This window comes from Protopterus annectens, chromosome 11.part0, assembly GCF_019279795.1.
Source record: "Protopterus annectens isolate FY-2018-M chromosome 11.part0, PAN1.0, whole genome shotgun sequence".
Classification (NCBI taxonomy): Eukaryota; Metazoa; Chordata; order Ceratodontiformes; family Protopteridae; genus Protopterus; species Protopterus annectens.
In genome coordinates, this window is record NC_056745.1 from 1027631539 (window position 1) to 1027645070 (window position 13532).

Sequence of the window (13532 nt, forward strand, 5' to 3'; positions counted from 1 at the left end):
GCATGCAGAGTCAGATAGGTAAAGGATGCATGACACTCACATCTGCTACTCTCCCTACCCAGCCCAACAAATGTATACACACAACACTGCTGCACAATCTTGGCAGTCTGTTCACAATGGCCAGACCTACATAACTGTCATATGTGCAGATTTCCACAGAATTACCAGGGTGTGGACCCATAACCCTGGCCACTGCTGCATATCATGGCCAGGAGTCTGCCAGGTCACTGGCATGATAACTGGAGTGCAGTTAGTAATTAATGATATAACATACCTCTGCACCTCATAGTGCATGACATCTGGACAATGCATGGGATACTTGTGGGACAGGGGGCTGGAAAGAGGGACATATCACACATAATGGTGTTACAAACTGAAACAGCAGCTGGTGTTACAAGTATTGTTGTAACAGAACATCCTTGAAGGATATGATGTCAGGAACCCCAATGGATAGCAACACTTACTGATACGATCCTCACAATTTCCTACCATCCCCACAAAAGCAGATGTTGTTCGAGGAACAGACCAAGCATAATAGGCAAACATTTGGTTTGTGTGTGGACAACATAACAGTTGAGAGGTATGTCAGAGGCATATCACTGTAAGATGTCAAGTCACCCAGTAAATGTATGCCCAAACAAACCCTATCAATGTAGCAACCCTCCATGTGTATAACAGCACTAATAACGTACAATCTGTTCCAAAATCTGGAGTTTCTCCCCCATGTTGTTGGGCTGTCTCTACATGTCCTGTCATGTGAGGTATTTCCACCTACTGTCTGTGAATTTGTAGCCCCCATGCCTCTGTAATGTCCCCTGCACAACTAGGGGAAATGGCCGAGGCCCACATGAAGGGCATCCCATATCTTGGAACTAGCAGCTGTGTCCAGGCCCACAACTCAGTACTATGTGGGCACCTACATAGCTTTATGGCCTCAGCAATACCTGACAGGACACCATCAACCCCCTCACTGAATGCCTGTGGTGGACAGCAGCAATACACAGACCACAGACTTGGTCCCTATATTAGCTGTACAGGGCAAATCAGGAGCATTTATCAACTTGGCATCAAGTCAGCCTTTGTCTGATCAAGCATATAAAGCCACCGGTGGAGTACTGTAAGGCTAACTATGAGTACAAATTGGACACATCCACCAAGGCCAATCACAAGGTTATCTTTACATATGTCTGCAGTCTCTGAGGCAACAACCCAACCCACCCTGTAATGGTGGCCAATCAGACCACATACACACACAACATAACTATAGCCAACCTGCTGCAGATAGGTTTAGGGAAAACACCACCCCCTGGTTCAGAATTACAATAAGTGGATATGCACAGCACCTACACCCCTCCCCTCATTACCAGTGAGCAGGTACATATTGCCTACTGAAAGGCAACAAACATAAGTATCCATGGGACCTGATAATATCCCCGTCTGCATCCTACATGAACTCAGGCATGTTCTCCCAGCTCCATTACATACTGTAGTCATACAAAGTGTTGGCACCATCCACACCCCATCCATATGGAAGATGGTCAATGTCATCCCTCTACACAGACATGAATGAGGTGTACAGGATTACGGAATCAACTAGCCCTCATTGGGGGAACTATGACACTCCAGGACCAGCAGTGCAATACAAGCAAATACAGTGCTGATACATTACAGGAGTGGTGGCTACTGGTATGCAATGTAGCTGTGAAGGTTCTGTACATACTGTTGCCAAATGTATGAGGTCCTGTGATATGCCTCAATTTTTTATGTCTTCCAGGTGCAATGTTGCATCAGCAAAGGTCAACTTTCTCAGCAGCTGAGACACATTTAATCATAGAAGCCATACTACAGAACCATGTCATAATGTTTGGCTGCAGCCAGCAACATTTGCAGGAGAGGACCGGCCTGTGGGCTGACTTTGTCCACAGGGTTTGCCAGGGACTGCAGAGACACATGTGTGGACCTAGTCATGCAGCCCCACTGACAACCACAGGGCAGCTCCTCGGGTACCTTGAGGCACCCATCCCAGTACAACATCAGAGTACAGACCCCCCACATACTGGCAGTGGGTGGCACCCGGACAATGGATGAGGAGTGTGCAGATAAGGCCCGGTGTAGATTACTAGACTAGTGTAGCAGGCATACTTACAATTGTGGAGTATTTACATGCATGTGTCAGGTCAGATTGCAGTTTGTGGATGGGGTTTCCTAATGCACAGATGTGCACATCTATGGTGAAGGACAGCAAATTGTGTAGTAGTGGGGGTTGTACTGTAAATATGCAGACATGCTGCATCCAACCTGCACCAATGCCACATGTGGGTCTGCTGACAATACTTCCCTCCCACAACTACCTAGGTCCCTCCGGTCTGCATGTGAAAAGCAGCTTGCAGCTGGTGAGAATGCAATTGTTCTGTTGTGGTTTGCCAATACCCCAGGCATATGAAGGCCATGCAATGTGCCATGCACACAACTGTCACTCATAGCCATATTGCTTTATGTGCATGTTCACTTGTGTTAGGGTTAACTGTATTGCATCACAGTGGTCACCACAGGGGCCTATCTGATGAGAATGTAACATCCCTGTAGCATACCTCACAACCTGTCAGTGCAAGACTTCTGGACAGAGACCAGCAAAATGGGGGGACAAACGGCCTAAGGTAGGAACATGTTTGAAACATTACTGTCATAGTGGATATAAACAGTATACATACCCCTGTTAAGATGCCAGTTGTTTGTGATATATATACAAACTGAGACCACAATATGTCAGTTCACACCTTTTCCAAACTGTAATGTGACCTATGACATGAACAATTCTCCTGTAAAACCAATCAATCTTTTGGGCACCAAATATGGAGTATACAAATCTGACAATAAGCTAGGTGCATACGTGTGCACACCCTTCAAATAATATGTTATTGCAGCAGCTTGTGATTTACTGACAGCATACAGTCTGCTTGGGTACAAACCTGCCATCAAGGAAAGGCACTCTGAGTAACACCAAATAACAGTCTGCTGTCCAAGTGGGATAATCTTAACATTTGCTCAGTTGCCTACAACAGCAACAGCCATGGCTTGCAGACAGCTTCCAAAGCAGCAAAGGGATCTCATATTTGAAAGGTATCAGTCAAGAGTAGGGTACAACAGCATTGCATACACCATGGAACACAGTGAAGACAGTTGTCAAAAGGTAGATTGAATATGGGACAACAGTACTGTTGAAAAGAACTTGACGTCCCTCCAAAAATGATGACAAGACATGTCAAGACCTGGTCAGGGAGGCTGCCAGGGGACATACAGCAACACTGAGGAAGTTGTAGGAATCTCTTGCTAGTACTGGTGTTGTGTACTACCTGTGGGAACACTCTCTCATATTCTGCATACTTCTGGCCCATGGGGTAGGGTGAGAAGATGGAAGCATTTCCCCACACCAGAAAACATCCAGGAGTGGAGACAAATTGCAATACAGCACATCACGTTTCCCAAAGGCATGTGTGAAAATGTGTCATGGTGTAATAAGCACAGCCACAATACCAAAATGTATGTGTGGTGCACAAGCAACACCTCTCATAATCTGAAGACCAACATCCCCATGGTGAATCATACTGGTGGCAGTGTTCTGCTGTGGGGATGCTTTTCCAAAGCCAGAAAAGGGCCTGTAATCATGATGGCGGGAATTCTGGCCATTTCCAAATAACACCCACATCTGCCCAAAATCCATCAGGTGTCTGCAAGAATGCTGAGAATGAGAATGTATGCTAGCCTTCAAAATGACAGAGACCCGAAACATACATCCAAAGGTACCTAAGAATGGCTCAGTCTGAACACACTTATGGTTATGGATTGTCCAGCCAAAGCCTACACCTACACCAGATAGTAAAACCAAAGTGTGACTTGACAAGGGCTGTGCACATGAGCCGCCCATGCAATCTGACAGAGGTGGGTGACCTTTGCATGGAAGAGTGGCCAAATAATGCCAAGTAAAGATATGCCATGCTAATAGACACCTTTACACGAAGAGTAAATGCTGTAAGTCACTTAAAAGGTGCTTCAACAAAGTATCATTGTAAGGGTGTGCACAATTATGCAATCACCATATTGTAGATATTGCAGTCATTATATTTTACACATAACACTTTTGTTAATCGATTGGATCCCACAGGTCATATGTCACATGAACGGTGGGTAACATTTGAATGCATTACTGTGGTCTCATCTTGTATATTACAAGAACATGGCATATTAACAGGGTTGTGTACACTTTTCATATCCACTGTAAGCTTAGAAGGTTGGTGGTGTAACAGGAATTGTGTGACCATACATTCACTGCTGGTTTGGAGGTCTGGCACTCAAATGTATGCCATTAATCATTGATGTCACTCCTCAGGTCATCCCACTTATGCATCAGAGAAACACAGGGGTTATGAGAAATAGAGCAAACATATGAGACAGACTTGTACACATCCTGTGAGGATCTGTACAATTGTGAGGTATGTGCTGTAGCACTTGCCACTGTGCTATACAGGTGAAGAGCAATAATGAGTACAAGGGTGCAGGCTGTGCTGGTGAATGGCCATCACATACTAACACTAATCATGTATCCCAGAGCTCTATGTTGTTAGCTACATGTAGTAAAACTGGCTGCAATGCACAATGTTGAGGGCCATGCGTTATGCATGTCACCATTTGGGGAATGTGTGGTCCATGTAACAGATTTGTGCCACCTCACCTGTAGGTGTGTGTGTGTGTGTGTGTGTGTGTGTGTGTGTGTGTGTGTGTGTGTGTGTGTGTGTGTGTGTGTGTGTGTGTGTGTGTGTGTGTGCGTGTTTGTGTGTGTGTGTGTGTGTGTGTGTGTGTGTGTGTGTGTGTGTGTGTGTGTGTGCCAGCCAACGTCAAAGTGCAGGTATTAATGTACATATGCTGTTTTCCCCTTACAGGTGGCAATGGGGTTTGGGATCCCTCCTTTTGGAAACTGATGTCATTATCTCTGCAGACTCTGACAATGATGATAGGAATATTGAGGTACAGGTGGTGTTGGCAGAACCTGAATCTGTGCCATTGGTTGGCATCCCACTCCTGTCCACACCATCACTGCACACAGTGACAAATGCCCACACATACCCCGTCACCAGTGGCCACAGATGATGGACATTTGGCAGGTGTTGGTATTAAGCAGGCTAGTATGGTGACTATGGCAGGTGTGAGTGTAGACACTGACCATAGCCAGAGTGCAGGCGAGGTCCCACACAGGTGGATAGACAGGGGTGCTTGCAAGAGGAATGCTGCTCATCAGGCCACTGTTGCAATTGCCACAGAAGGAGCCACCAGACACATGTTCCAGGCTGTCATGGATGCACAGGCACATAGTGAATGCCACAACACACAAATACTCAGGGTGTTGGATGCAACTCCTCCCTGATTTACGTAGTGACATACATGACCTTGTTGAGGCCACATGTCAAAATACTGAGGTCATGGATAGATGGTGGGGTGAGACCTTGGCAATCCTCGACCATGGCATGTCTGTGCTAGAGCATGTGGTGAGAGATGGGCATTGGCCACGTGGATGTAGGTCATAACCAACAACAACTGTGAGTATATGGGGCCATGCACCTTCACACTCCTTTAGTGGTAGTGACACCAGCACTACTGATGGGGGGTTGCTGTCCACATCGCACTGAGCAGGCCATGGCCACGTGGTCCTGTCCAGTCCTGTGAAGGGCACAGATCCAGCAGACAGCAGTCACCATCAGGAAAGAGTACTGCATCTAGACTTGGGTCTGGTGGTGCCAGTGATACCCCTGGGAGGACCAGTTCCCATGTCCGTGCCTGGAGACAGTGACCTGAACACACTGCCATGTACAGTACATAGCTGTCTGATGTACCCCTGTGCAGGCCAGCCATATGGCTTGACTGTGTGCATACATATACACACACACACATCTGTATCACAGGCAGATTATGGTAAACAGCACACACAACACCTCTGCGCAGCCCATCTATAGGATACCCCTCCAAACACACACACATGATATCAACCGTATGGCCCAGCCTAGGCCTCTGACAAACCTACACCACACCCTGTACATATGATTATACCTGTGCCACATCCTTGTCATCAATACCATAGATGCAGGGACATGCTAATAGGGGTCTGATGCACAGGGTGAATATAGTACAGAGTAGCTATGTAATACTATGTAAGGTGCTGTCTGCTTGCATTTGGTATGGGTACACATACAGGTGTATGTACCGCATTAGCCTGGAGGCATTATCACTGTTAGTACCACTGACTGAATTTAGTCTGACATGCTGTATTCTGTTAGTGTTCCAGGTGGCTGTGTGTCTGCTGGCTGTAGCCCTGCAGACATTCCCAAGAGGGAGTATGGCAGACTGGGAATATGCTGACCATGTCACAGGCAAGGTACAGCTTTATATGTACATGTACCAGGTGTGTATGCATGAAACAGTGTGTAATGGACACTGTTGTCAGACAGTGTGACCTTGCATACATACCCCTTGTCACAGGCAGGTAGCCTTCAAACATGTCAGCTCAGTGTTGTGTACTACCACAGGCTCATACATAAAGAACAGGTTACTGCAGTACTGTTAGCAGGTCCCTCACAGGTGTAGCCATTACATTAACTGCAACAAATTAATCTGTCAACACCTGTTGGCCCTGCCATTTCTTTACTGTAGACTCAACCCTGATTCAGTTGATGAGGGCATGCATGATACTGTGTATGACAGATTTGTGGTATGTATTCCTGAGTCCACCGGGTGGAACAGGGAGATAAAATGGTATCACCTTTGCTTACACACAGTAAGGACTGACACATGGGATGTGCATACAGTAACATAAACACAGTTGGCAATACACAGATTAGTAAACCTACATTTCCACCATGATGTACTATACTACTACATACACATGACATGGCCCACATAGATTATATGCATGGGACATACACTACCTCTTACAAAACGTAATATTCTGAGTACCTCCATGGATGGTGAGATAACCCACCAGACAAAGGATGTGGAGTCCAGGGCGGCGCAATGGTGCAGCGGTTAACATTGTCGCCTCACAGCAAGAGGTTCTCAGGTTCGATTCTCATCTGGATGCCTTCTATGTGGAGTTTGCATGTTCTCCCTGAATTCTCGTGGTTTTCTCCAGGTACTCCAGTTTCCACCCACATTCTAAAGATATGCATCTGGAGCATTTCTCCCCGGGCCTCTGCTGAAAACAGGCTCTGTGAAACCTAGTTGGACTTTCCTGGTCAACAAATTTTAAATTAAATTAAAAATTAAATTAAATGTAGCACCCCTACAAGCCTGGACAAGTGATAGTGTAGCAGACATTGTATCAGCATGATGTTTCAGGCAGGTACGATGCATTATGTTGACATATATGTCACTACCTTCACTGTGGCCAATTTGGCAAGAATATCACATACGTGGGCATTATTAAGGGACACAGACCACATATAGTTTTCCAAAAAAAAATCTAAGTTTGTTTCCTGCCTTTCCTGTAACTAGTCTAGTCCAGATACAGTTATGATTGCTCCAGGACTGTTTGTAAGCATCTGAGCAGTGCCAAAATGTCTGCTCTTCAATTGTTCCCTTAGATCTGCTAGTTCTCTCCTCTCCTGCATTTTTACTAGTTTATTAGAGTACCACTTTACCATTCTTCTTGTAGCAATTATTGTAGCAGACAAAAGTGCTACCAGCACTAAATGTTCTACAAGGAAACAGCTCCAGTACTTATTATTAATGCCCACCCCTCCAAGCATGTCTAAAGGTCAGTTCCTTGTGGTTTCTCCTGTTAACCTGATGAACCTGGGCATCCCGAGACAATAAGCAACTGCCTCATGTACACTGAAAATCCTCTCCTCTTACCTCCCAACACTAAGACTTGTAAGAGATGCACTTATATATCCAAACTGGAAGCCACACACTCTCCAGCCAAGACCAGAATAGCTGGACAAGAGAAGGTCAACACTGCACCACACCACATGAAACACATAGCCCACCAAAGCACACACCAGCACTGTCTTCACATAAAAACACATAACACACACCCACCTTCGTGGAGGCTCTCATTACAAATCTACCCAAATAGCAGAGGCCTCCAAGGCAGAAATGCACTCAACCACCACAACACAACACCAATCATGAGGCACATAACTATCCTAAACAGTGTGCCACTCAACCAAAGCCCCTATAGCAAAACAGCATGCTCAATACACTAGCCATAGGTGACTTGATAGTCAGACACACTGATGTCCCACTCACTAGGTTGAATAAAGAAGTAACAGTCAGCTAACCGTCAGGTGCCAGGATCTGCCACATAACGCACGTACTCAGGTTCCTCAACAACAAGTACAAATATGACTCCATGATTATACATGTGGGTGTGAATGACCTGAGACATACCTCCCTGGACTACATGAAAAGAGACATGGAATAACTCTCAGATTATGTAGCCCAGGTGGGTATGATCCTAGCCCTGAGAAGCATCCTACCATCTCCCAGAATGATACCACAGTACAAGCAGTAACTGATTGATTTCAATAATTGGCTACATTTCTGGTGTCATTCCAAGGGGATACAGTGTCTGTCTGCCTGGGATGACATGATTGACAGACCTCAATGCTTTGCTAGGGATGGCCTGCATCTGTCAACCCTGGGCTTCCAGATACTGGCCAAGGTTCTTGCCACCCCTATACTGCCTTTATAGTCTGTGTTCCAAAGACCAAATTACCACCATGACAGATACAAACAAATGCAATCTGAGGGTCATGCTGCTCAATGCTAGAAGTGTAAATCTCAAAATCCACTCACTCAAAGCACCTCTTAAAATGTAGAACATCAACATTTGTGCTGTAAAAGAGACCAGGTTCAAAGCAGCAGAAAGCACCCCTGCACTACCAGGATATAACTCATTCCACACCTTTTGGCCCAGGAACTTGGACAGAAGCTCCAAAGGCAGTGGTGTTTCCATATTCATAAAGGACACCACACCTCCAGACTGGTAGCCCTACATAATGCATTAGAGATACTTCAGGTGCAGCTAACATTGGGTAAGACAGTGATTCCCCAACCATGTCCCTAGACCCACACTCCATGTTCCTAAGCACCCTGGAGAATATGAGGGTCCAACCTAACACTCTCATACTGGGCGACTTCAACTACCCCTCCATTAACTTGGAAAACTACTCCTGCAGCAATACACTTGCCCAATGTTTCCTGGAATTCATTAATTCCAATGCCCTGGACCAACTTGTTCGTACTCCAACTAGAGGTAGCAACAGCCCTGACCTGGTCATTACTAACATGGGCAATCATTGCTCTATACCAATAGTCAACTCCTCCCTAATTAGATTCTACCACAAACTAATCACCTTGGAAATTCCCATCCTTTCCATCCCCTTGCAAAGGTTACCACCATGAAAAACTTCTCCAATGCTAACCTTGAGCTCCTAAAACAGAGGTGGCTAACTTCACGGCACCTACACAAATGGAGAATAGTTGCATGACTGCCAGATCATACAACAATACACTGTACAAACATGTACACAAATGCATGGATCTTGCCATTCCCAACAGAACCAAGACGCTTTCCTCCAAAAAGGAAGCCAATCTGGTGGTCCTCTGCCATAAACAAACTCTACAACAGAAAAAAGAAACTGATGCAGAACAAGGTGATGTCCCAAGACTGGAAACACTCCCTTATCAGCCTCAACAAAAGATTGAGGTACCTCACCAAATGCTCTACAGCTAGTAATGAAAACAGAATTGCAGCAGGTAGTAAAAACAACCACAAAGCCTTCTATAGTTATGTAAAGAATCTCTATGGCAATACCCACATTTGCTCTGAGTTACTGCACGATGGTACCTCCTATGCCAAGCCAACAGATATTGCTAATATACTGGCCAACATATTTATTGCCAGCTTTACCCCTCCCCCCCCCAAGGACCAATCACAATACCAGTAGATTGCCAGGCACCCAGTATTACTACTGCACAGGTTAAAACAACACTGTCCAAGGCCACGAATACAGCTTCTATGGGACCTGCTAATATCCCTGGCTGTGTTCTACAAGAACTACAGAGTGAATTGGCACCACATCTGTGTGCCCTGTTCAATCACAACCTCACCTCAGGCTTTGTCCCTACTGAATGGTGCACTGCTACAATCATCCCTCTCCACAAAGGAGGAGCAACTACAGACCCTGGGAACTATTGCCCATTAGCCCAAGTTTGATATACAAAGCTATGAGATGCATCATCATGGACCTAATAAACAAGGATATAGGCAATCTCCAAACTCTGGATCCCACAAGGTTTGGTCTTGTGAAGGGTAGATCATGCCTGCTCAACCTGGTCGACTTCTTTGAGTCAGTCACCAGAGCTGTGGATGATGGAAAGGTGGTTTATATAGCATACCTTGATCTGGCCAAGGCCTTTGATACCATTCCCCATGCATGATTCATAGAAAAACACTAAGCTAGGCATCGACCCCTATATCACTAGGTGGATTACAAACTGACTCACAGATAGAACCCACAGTGTGAAAGTAGCTGACTCCAAATCAGACTGCTGACTAGTCACGAGTGGAGTCCCACAGGGTTCAGTCCTGGATACTCTCCTGTTTGGTATCTACTTCTCTGAAGTCCAGGCCAACATGATGGGACTCTGGTTGACAACGTTCACACACAATTTCAAGTTGGGATAATTGCTATAATTAACTCCCCAAGTGATGTTTATATCCTGCAGAAAGGCCTCACTGAGACTAATGACTGGTGTCAGAACCATGGCCTTAAGCTCAATTCCAAAAAATATGTCATCACCCCCTTTGGGAAAAACCCAGTTCCCATAAATTACCACATTGATGGTAGTCCACTGAACTTAGAAGGCATTACAACAGATCTGGGAACACAGGTTGACAGCAACCTCTCTTCTGACCACTGCATTGCCACTACAGTCAGAAAGTCCTTCTATGTGACACATCTCATTCCTAAGGGTTTTGCATCCAGGAAGAAAGCCATCATTGTCTCCCTCTACTCTTCCCTCATTAGGCCAATCATCAAGTACAATGCCCCATTTGGCATGTACCTCACTAAACACCTGCAACAACTGGGGAGGCTGCAAAAGTACCTCACAAAGATGTCCTAGGCCTTAAACACTTGTTCTATACTGACAGACTCAAACAACTCCAACTATTCTCTGTTTCATATCCCATAATAAGAGGCAATCTCTGCTTGACTTACAAAGCCATGTCTGACCCAGCTCTGGCAGAATTGCTACATCTAAAAAAATCCCAATCCCTCCACACCACACACTCCACAGACCTCAACCTCATTACCACAATCAATAGAACATGCTGGAGGGACAGGTTCATAACCCAGAGACTGCCCATGCTATGAAACAGACTTCCCATGCATGTCAAACAGAGCACCTTACTGGCCCTCTGCAAGAGAAATCTTGCTGAATGGATGGGAAATAGAAAACTAACCCTACAGATCACTCCAGTGGCTCTACTCAACAGAGGCACTGGGAGCTAATGTTGGGTGGCATTATGCCAGCATAATCCTATGGGCTAGGCTTGTAAAGGCTCCTGGTCCATTAGCCAAGTACACACCTATGGACCTATGAACCTAAACATCTGGATATTTCATAGACATCTGTACAGACGACTGGTATGGCTTGTACAATGGTTTAACATGCTCCATGTGAGGCAGATGCCGTTACGACACTATATAAAGTAATGCCATCGGAAGGTGGTAAACGGATATGGATGGTACACCAACCAAAATGGTATCAGCCAAACATAATATGATCTTCATCCAAAGAGACACACACGCACACACACACACACACACACACACACACACCCACACACACACACACACACACACACGCACACTTACTAGCACTGAGATTAGAACTCCTGCCTAGCTATTTTTCTTACTATAGAGTTATGAAGTTATCAGACGCACCACAGGCCTAATCCAAAGGTGCCTGTAAGGTGAATGACATCAACAGGACTAGTAAATTAGAGTGAGGGGAAGTGCAAAGGGTGGTACACAACTCAAAATGGTATAATATACACACACTATATGATTCTCATACATGCACACTTGCCAGCATCAGGATCAGAACTCCTGCCTATATAGTTATTTGTACTACAGTGTTACAGAGCTTACTGGACTAATAACTGGCTAAAGGTGCTGATAACTGCACAGCTGAGGTAAAGTATTACAGGTGGCAGAAAGACTGCCTTCAGTTTTCCCTTAGATCTTGCTAGTTCTTTCTCCCTTGCACTTCAAATTGTATAATAGCTTTGCACTTCAACAGGTTATTGTATCATTAAGTGTAGCACACCTGGGAGGCATCAGCATTAATCATTCCTCACAGAATTAGTCCCAGTACTTAGTAGTCATAACCACCCCTCCTGGCATGATTGAAGTGCAGTTTTCTGTGCTTTCATCCATTAATCTGGTGCACTTGGCCATTCTGCGGCACTGTTGCAACTGCCTCATGTACACATACACCCCTGTCCTCTAAACTTCAAACACTCAGACTTGTGAGCGTTACCCCTACATCAACAAATTTGGAAATATGCACTCTCCAGTGAAAACTGGGCTAGCTGTTCAAGAGGATAAGTTCAACATCTGCACCAGACCATGTGGAACACATAACTTGCCACAATACCCACTATCATAGCACTGACATACATTCACAAGCCACACACCCACCTTCACAGAGGCACTCAATGGACATTTACCCCACCAGCACAGACCATCAAGAAAAACACCCACTCGGCCACCTCAACACACCACATGCCAAAGGAAACATATGTCACCTACACAGTGTGCCCCTCATCCTAAGCCACTAAGGTTAACTACCTTGCCCAATGCAGTAATCATGGGTGAGTCAATACTGAGGCACACAGATGTCTGACCCACTAGGTTGATTATGGAGAAGGTAAAAGCCAGATGTCTATCACATGCCATCACCCAACACATGACACATCCAGTCAGGTCACTCCACAACAACAAGTATCACTCTGTCATCATCCATGTAGGTGTGAATTTCCTGAGATGCACCTCCCTGGACTACATGACAAGAGACATGGTTGAGCTCTCAGATTATGTAGCCCAGGCAGGTATGACAGTAGCCCTGAGCAGTATACTACCATCACCCAGAATTATGCTGCAGTGCTATCAACAAATTATTGACTTCAAAATTGGCTTACGTGTTGTTTGTCATTCTCAGGGGAGCCAGTCTCTATCTGCTTATGATAACATGATTGACAGACCTCAATGCCTTGCCGGGGATGACATGCATCTGTCACCCCTGGGTTTCTGGGTACTGGCTAAGTCTCTTGCCACTCCTATAGTGCCTTTTAAGGCAGTGTTGCAAATGACATTACCATCATAACAGCTAGACATGAATGCAAACTGTGGGTCATGTTGCTCAACAGTAGACATCTAACTCTCAAGATGCAGTCACTTAAAGCACTCCTC